Below are 8,825 nucleotides of genomic sequence, written 5' to 3' on the forward strand. Positions count from 1 at the left end.
GACCTAGATTTACTTCTAATATCTTTACCCAAAATAAAATCATGCTCCCCAAAAAAAACCATGGTCCCCAAAAAATCGTTCTAAACGGGGATGACCAGCTGAGCTAGGACCCGTTCTTAAAATATTTGGGCCTCAACAAATTGAGGCCCTACGCAACAGCCTAGCTGGCCTAGTCCATAAGACGGCTCTGCCGAAGAGCTCATCTCCAAAAATTTAAACGGTGAATGAAATCTTAAGAAATGATAATGGTAAACCGAAGAATCGATCTCTTAGTCAACGATAGTTTTGATTTGGTGAATTAGTTATTCTGGTCATGTTCAAGTCGATCCCGAAGGTCGTTCGGTATGTATATCACCAATCCCTACACTCTAATTAGGGTTCTACATATTTTAGCATTTGAGGTTCTGATTTATGACCAGTTCATCAATCGTTGCTCTCGCAGGCTCTTGTTGGTAAGTTCCGTAACAACTCAAAGGAGGCATCATTACTTCAATCCAATCCAGATTTAAGGTATTTTTATACAGTGTTAGAATCAATCTGAAACATGCGTTATCGACCCTTTAGTTTGTTCTGGAATCAATTTTGGTGGCTGCAAGCACTGGATCCTTAATATCTTGTTCTGCATCTGCTTTAGTTCTAGCTGTAGAGCTTTTTCAATGCAGTAATATTGTTTCTTATGGTTGCTTGCGTTTGGGACTTTGGGTTTTCCAGGCAATTGAGGGATTGGGTACTGTGGATTCATTAATGACCCTGACTGAGTAAAGAAGAATGATAATCATGTTACTGACCAGAAAGAGGGAGAAGAACATCAGTCATTGGGTTGGAGTAAAGAGTTTAGGGTTGACAATAATGAATTTTTTGCCATTACGAAGAGGTGTTTTGACATGCATTGATAACTGTCTAAACTTTTATGACACAAAATTTCAACCTCGAAAAGGCTTGCGGATTTGAAGGAACAGACTCAATGGGTATTCCGTCACAATAACACCTTAGTTTTCGTTGGAAGAATTAGGTGAAGATGATGTGAAGTCAATGTGGTCGGTTATTGAGGAGACAGAAAGCCTATCAACCAGCTGTAGGAGGATGAGACCTGGATATACTTACTCATAAGCTGGTAAGTAACTCTTCGTTAAGCTTTATTTTGAAATTGGATAACAAGTAACATCTACGAGAACCTAAATGCCATTGACATTGTTTAGTGGGTAATATATCGAGACTATTTTTATCCTGTCTTTAAAACATCTATCCAACTTTAATTATGGGAGTATTTGTTACTTTCATTTTTAAACTATAGTGCTTTGTTAATTGTTACTCTGCTTCTTGACCTTATGGTCCTTATCTCAATGGGAGAATGTGATGTTACTTTAGTGACTTTTTTCGTTGATGTATAAAAGTCGAATAAGTAGATGCTGGTGCTTGCAGTTGCTGAAAGTGAGAGCTTACTTGAATAATACGAGGGCATATATTTTCATCTTATCTCTTAATGCTATTTGTTAGATAATTTTAGGAATCGAAATTTATAGATATACTTTTGTCTAGTATTGTAGTGCTGCACTAACCTATGTTATCTAACGGTATATAGAATAGTTAACCGCACTAAAGCTCGTCATCATTTGTTAATCACATTTTACCAGAACCATTAGACTCAAGTAGGCAAAGTTCTCTATAATGCAAATGCTTCTACAATTCTGGTCTTTTGGAATATGCATTACCATCCTCATGGTCTATTAGCATCCTTCCTGATTGAAAAACCACTGTGTTCAACATGTTGAGGCTGAGAATAAATTTCCTTGCAGAACTTTGTTGACAACAAGTTTCATAATGTTTTGAGAATTTCGCAATTTGCAGTATATGTTTAACCATTTGGTAAACACGTCGACACTAAACTGAACCCAAGGAAAATCTTGAACAGTGAAGACAAGCTGAATAGCTTTAGATTTGCTTGGCCTGTCATTCTATGAGGAGCCTGTTTTCTATGGTGACACTATGATAGTTAAATTACAATAACTGGTCTCACTGGTACTTAGACTGATTATTAGCAATCTTTAGGCTATACTGCTTTCTATGATACACACTAGTAACAGAACATTTTCATAAACATTACTCGTTGCTTATGCTTTAAAACCATTTTCCCTCTATTATCAACAGCAAGATAGGTCCCAGTGAAAAGTCTGAGCTCAGTGTTCACTTGAAAATGGCCTCAATAAGTTAGCGTTTATGAAGATTGCCCCAATAGGTTTGGGTTCCCTTGGCTAGTCTTCTGTGAAGGGCATGCTTCACATGATTACATTGGGTTCTGAGAGAACTGCTGAAGTATCCTCTTCTCTGAGTTACGGAACCTGTCCAAAAGATATTACTCAGCATGAGAAACTATTGAAACAATTTGTTGGCCTCAGTTGATTAAGCTTGAAGAGAAAGAAATTGGAGACAGTCTGAAATCTTACATATGGATACAGTATATCAGATCAGACAAAAATGTCATCTACATCTTTTTGGCGAATCTTGCTCACATTGTGTTAGTGGGTTGTCCAAATACTATAGAACTCTTTTTTTTTTTTGATCAGTTAAAAATTTGGTGCTGGCGAATTTCTAACTCAGGTCACTGGTATCATCACCCAGCGATTTTACCACTGTACTACAATGACTCAGGTCACTGGTATTAAACATTGGTGTCACTGTAGTGCAGTGGTAAAGTCATTGGGTGATGACACCACTTAGTTGCATTTGCTATTTCTTCCAATAGTGCTAGCTTAGTTGATCTTATCTAGCAAATTAGCATATAGCTGGATGGAAATGGTATATATGGCATATGCCAGTATCTATTGTCATTGACCTGTTTGACTTTAAGAACATGCAGGGGATTTTATTTCGCGTGTGAATTAGATGGTTCAATTTTGGCGGGGTTTTAAACCCCTTCAGTGCAAATGCTTCTACAATTCTGGTCTTTGGGAATATGCATTACCATCCCCATGGTCTATTAGCATCCTTCCTGATTGAAAAGCCACTGTTCAACATGTTGAGGCTGAGAATAAATTTCCTTGCAGCTCTTTTGTTGACAACAAGTTTCATAAGGTTTTGAGAGTTTTGCAATTTGCAGTGTATGTTGAACCATTTCGTAAACACGTCGACACTAAACTGAACCTAAGGAAAATCTTGAGCAGTGAAGACAAGCTGAATAGGTTTGGATTTGCTTGGCCTGTCATTCTATGAGGGCCTGTTTTCAATGATGACAGTTAAATTACAATAACTGGTTTCACTGGTACTTAGACTGATTATTAGCAATCTATAGTCTATACTGCTTTCTATGATACACACTAATAACAAAGCATTTTCATAAACATTACTCATTGCTTATCCTTTGAAACCATTTTTTCCTTTTATTGTTCAAGATAGGTCCCAGTGAAAAGTCTGAGCTCAGTGTTCACTTGAAAATGGTCTCAGTAGGTTAGCGTTTATGAAGATTGCCCCAATAGGTTTGGGTTCCCTTGGCTAGTCTTCTATGCAGGGCATGCTTCACATGATGACAGTTAAATTACATTGGGTTCTGAGAGAACTGCTGAAGTATCCTCTTCTCTGAGTTATGGAACCTGTCCAAAAGAGATTACGATAAGTCAGCAACTCAGCGTGAGAAACCATTGAAATAATTTGTTGGCCTCAGTTGATTAAGCGTGAAGAGAAGAAATTGGGGACGGTCTAAATTCTTACATCTAGATACAATATATACGAATCAGAACAAAAGTGTCATCTACATCTTTTTAGCGAATCTTGCTCACTTTGTGTTAGTGGGTTGTCCAAATACGTACTATATAACTCTCTTTTTTTTGATCGGTTAAGAATTTGGTGCTGGCGAGTTTCTAACTCAGGTCACTGGTATCATCACCCGACGATTTTACCACTGTACTACAATGACTCCTCAGGTCACTGGTATTAAACCTTGGTGTCACTGTAGTACAGTGGTAAAGTCATTGGGTGATGATACCAGTGACCTGAATCCGAAACTCTCCAGCACCAAATTCTTTACCAATCAAAAAAATACTGTAAAACTCTTGGATGCCCACTATTCAGAACCACATGTAACCAAGTTTACCTACTTGTAGGATGTAGCACATTAGAATTTATACTTTTCAGAATTTTCCCAACAGTTGCTTTAGCCTTTGGGTCTCCAGTTAGCGAGTCTCTTTTCTCAGCTATTGTACTCTCTTATCCATGCATCAATATCTCTCTATGGCTCCATGTCTTTGGGAAGGATGTAGTGTCTGGTAAGAGTCAATTAAAGTTGGAGTTGAAGTATAAACTTCTGTCAAGAATCAGTCAGGTATTCTATACCTTGACTTTCCATTCACAGCAGTCGTTTCTGTCCCTTCAACCTCTAGTGTATGAGCTAATTTTAGGGTGTTGACCTTTATAACTTGGAAAGTTGTTAGTCTCTGTATCTGTGCTATTCCTGGTTGTCTGCTTACAGGTAATGTACAAGTTTGTTCTTTTGAATTTGAAACTGCAGCATTTCATCAAATTTTAACTCTGATTTTGAGTATTTTTACCCTTAGAACAATATTCTTGTGTCACCAAACCTTTGCAGACAAAGTCTTTGAGATCTGGAGTGCATAATGTGGTAAGGCTAGTCACAGTATGATCAGTATATTAGACCCACCATGCCTACAATGAAAACCACTGGTGTCTAATCCAAAATTATTTAGGCTGAGAGAATCAGCAACAAAATTGTGTTGAGTTAATATATCAAAATCACTTATGTACAATAAGATCATTGTGACCAATTTATACAGTTAATTCTTGAACAATGCGCTTAACTGTAGCAAGCATCCATTTATTAACATATCCTATGACCTTTTCTTATATGCACTGTAAACTTCTGAATATCAGAATTCAGAATCATCATGAAAGACTGATACCATGTCTAAAAATCTATGAACCTGTTACCTGACATCATATCTGGCTTTTCTTAAGAACGATCTCTTGCTAAAGTTCAGAAAAGGTAGACATCCATCTACCTTTTTTATCAAACACTAGTTTGTACTGCATCCCATTAGTTATATGGGCACTTCACTTTAGTAACCTTAATGTCAACTTGGAGCTAGAATGCATGGTTTAGTTTAGTAGCAGGAAATAAGAAGAACAACCTTGGTTCTTTTCATAGAAAAGAAAGTTAGACTTATAACGGGTTTGTAAGGAAGAAACAGTAAACTCTGGAATTAGATATTTTTAATTATTTTACTTTGAAGGAGTATTATATTTTTACTTTGTTGCTATTAAGACTCACAGTTATAATGGCTAAAACTGCAGTAACATTGTTGTACTCTCACAGAAAATGGTATATTGAATAGTAAACTGCACTTAAGTTTGTATTCGTTCATCATTAACATATACGGGAGCAATAAAATCCACTAGAGTACTCTGTGATGAATTAAGGTACCTTGCAGACTGCTACTAGTTCTGCGATCTAAAACAATGATTTCGTTTGCAGGGTAATAGCAAAAGGTACCTTACAGACTTCATGCCTGCTTTTGCAGGTGTACGAATCTTCCAGTTGTTCAACTTCGATTCAGTTAGATCCCAAGTTGCATCATTAGCCACTGCTAGCTCAGTTGCGTTTGCTATGTCGTCCAAAGATTCGGGTAAACCACCTGGGGAATAACAATTGTCTGAAAGCTGTGTGTGATTGCATTCTCCCCGTATGAATCAAACCCCTTGAATAGAAGCACTTTGCTAGTGTGGCCTTCGGGATATGCTGCAGTACCATCTCCTCCATGGTCTATCAGCATCCTTTTTTATTGCAAAACAACTGTCTTCGGCGTGTAAAGGCGATGAACTTACTTTCAGCTTTCGTGTTGAAAATAAGTTTCAGAATAGTTTGTGAATCATCCACATGCATTGTATGATTTCTCATCCTACTGGTACTTAGTATAGCCAGTGGAACAGAGTTTGCTTTGATGGAGCTACAGTCAGTTTGAGTGGTTTAAATGCCAAAATTTTGTAACTTGTGTTTGGAGGTGGATGCAGAATCAAGGGTGTATGATTTGCAGATTCTGAGTTTTTCAAACTTGGGTCCACAAGGATCAATACTGACTTTGGTGTTATAGCTATAAGCTATTCTTGTGAGGTTATTGGAACTATTGCTGGAGGTTTAGAAGTGGCTACTGATTATATTGCAGAAGTGATGGCTTTACTGGTGGCAGTGGAACGGGCTGTTTAGGCCTGAGTTTCATTACTGTAACAATCCGACTCAAAGTCCGAGTGCTGTAGATAGAGAAATGATCCCTTGAGAGTGGAAATGCCTGATACAGTTTTCTATAGATTTTGTAAGGGTTTCCCTATATTCCCATTCCCATCCCATTTTTCCTATTTCCAATCTCCTTCACAATTTTTTAAATCAATTTACTTTTTAATTGTGATTTTTCCTATATACCATCCATAAAGGTCAAAATGACTTTAACTATGACTGTTACCATATATATATATTTGTCTTCTTAGTTGATCCCTTTTTTCATAGTAGAAAACCAAAAACTATAAACCCTAAGTTTCCAATAAACTATCGGAAATGCTATTCCAAGCACTCTTCACCACACTAATCACCACTCAACTGTTAGGTGTTGCACATGTAGTGGTCCAATTTATTTATCCAGGACTCACCCTTAAAAAAAGGGATACACCATTTGAGAAATATAGGATTCAGATGTTGTGAGCTGTGAGTAGAGTGGTGTTTTACCATTTGAGAAATGTAGGATTCAGATGTTGTGAGCTGTGAGTAGAGTGGTGTTTTGTGCGGTGAATAGCACCACCGAAAAACTATCATAGTACATCTATTTCTTTATATTTTTTGTCATTTAATTTACAAGACCTAATTGAATTAAAAATCGATGATTAATGGTTTATATCACCGATGATTCCAATTTAAAAAATTAGGGAAAATTAGTTGAACCTTAGTTCAAACGGATATCCAAAAAGATTATACTAAATTCTATTAAAAACTCATTTAATCACATGAGCAGGGTTGTCTCATGGTGTCACCTCTATAAAACTAACTATAATTAAAAAATATAGCACTATCTAGGCTGCCCCTTTTCTCTTTATGAATAGTCGAGGACTTGGGGTTTACTTGTTAATATGTTTTTGTCTCTATCTGGAGATCTTGTTTTCCCCAAAAGCACATCGGTCAAAGATACTACAACTAGTACAATGTGAATCATTAACCGATATATGCTCGCCTCCCACTAATTCCAAGTAATATGATGGGCAAGCCCAACCGTCCACCATTTTTAATATCTAGCCTACATCTCACACCTAGCTTTCTCCTTCTTTATATCCACCGAAGGTGGTGAATCCGGCGATGAGTTATATAGAGAGATGGAGCATACGAGATATAGGTTGGTGGCGTAGATGAAGATGGAAACTTGAACTGTTACCTAGGTTTTTATTTGTTTTCGGTGGTAGGATGATTTTATCGTTGGGTGAAAATAAAAAGTCAAGAGATAGTATTTAGGACATATGAAATTTGATTTGGGTGGTACTTAAGATAATTGGGGATAGGAATTATGGAGGATGGGAAATAGAAAAAGTGGGGATGGAAAACAGGAAAAACCATTTGTAATTAGGTCTTTGTTTTTTGTTGTTTTTTTTTTCCTTTTCATTTTAGCTGGCCTTTGGCCACAATTTTGATGTAATCTTTGGATATTGATTCAATAAAATTGCGTTATTAAGAAGAAAAACAAAAAGTTATAGCCAGTGGAAGAGGCAAAATTGTAGTATTTGAGAAGGGGTAAAAGAATCTACTCTGCCATAGCAGAATTTTAAGTAAGGAGAAGCTATAAAGAAACCACTGGACACGCTAGCCATTCTCGAGCTTTTCCCCTGGTTTTGGGAGCATGTAGTCATGGACAATGGAACTACAACGCCAACGATAAATAATAACCGGAAAATTTGAAGGGGGTCACAAGAAGATATCTCTTTTATTAGAAATCAGAGTCAAACTCAAAATCTGTATTACAATAATGTTATCTAAGTTGTAAACAAGATTTGAGTTATTATATTAATCTACTTTGAAGTTCTTCATATGATTATCGTTTGTTTATACTATAATGAATATTTACGATTGATTGATAGATTGTTTAGGTGAACAACTAAATTGATTTGTTGATTTAATCTATAACTAGTATTGAGTTAGGAGATAAGTAATCGTCGAATAACTTGCACACAAGTAGAGAACACAAAACCTTGCAGAGGGATTCTGTGGAGCGATTGTGTGTATAAACAACACTAAAAACTAGACCTTGATCTAAGAGTCTAACTAATAGGATCAACCTATAAATTCACAAAAGATAAAGCATTCGACCAAATTACACCTTGAGTGATCTACTAATAGGTGGTTTAGATGAATACAATCTGGTAGGCGAGAACTTCCATATCCAGTGATATAAGGAATTTAGGGGATAACACCGAACTACCAGTTATTCCACTGTTGGTGATAATTTATGATTAACGACGAGTAGGAAACAATAATAACTCATTGATGGTTTATTAACGAAGAAGGATTCCTCGATATCTCTCTTTATTGATCACAATTCAACTTTACTTGCTTTGATTATTTATTCTGTTTAAAATCTAAAACAAAAACCCCCTTTGTGACACTTTGGTAACTAAAACTCACCGCTCTTCATGGGAACGATCCTTGCTTCCATCATATTACCAGTTAGTTGTGTGGAAATAAGATTATTAATTTGATTGCACTTACGACAACCATCAATAGTCAATATCGGTTGTATCAGCCGATATTATAGGTTTTTATCTTGTATCGTGAAAAACCTTTGCGA

At 36.5% G+C, this 8,825-nt stretch overlaps 1 long non-coding RNA gene across 1 annotated transcript; it reads left to right on the forward strand.

The window, feature by feature from the left end:
• Nucleotides 1-224: 224 nt before the first annotated feature.
• On the forward strand, nucleotides 225-6,309 carry LOC113284243. The gene is made up of 4 exons (XR_003328049.1): nucleotides 225-342; nucleotides 443-510; nucleotides 712-1,114; nucleotides 5,529-6,309. It is a non-coding gene; the product is annotated as an uncharacterized LOC113284243 (long non-coding RNA).
• Nucleotides 6,310-8,825: the final 2,516 nt, after the last annotated feature.

The sequence above is a fragment of the Papaver somniferum genome, chromosome 5 (assembly GCF_003573695.1).
Source record: "Papaver somniferum cultivar HN1 chromosome 5, ASM357369v1, whole genome shotgun sequence".
In the NCBI taxonomy this organism is placed as follows: domain Eukaryota; kingdom Viridiplantae; phylum Streptophyta; class Magnoliopsida; order Ranunculales; family Papaveraceae; genus Papaver; species Papaver somniferum.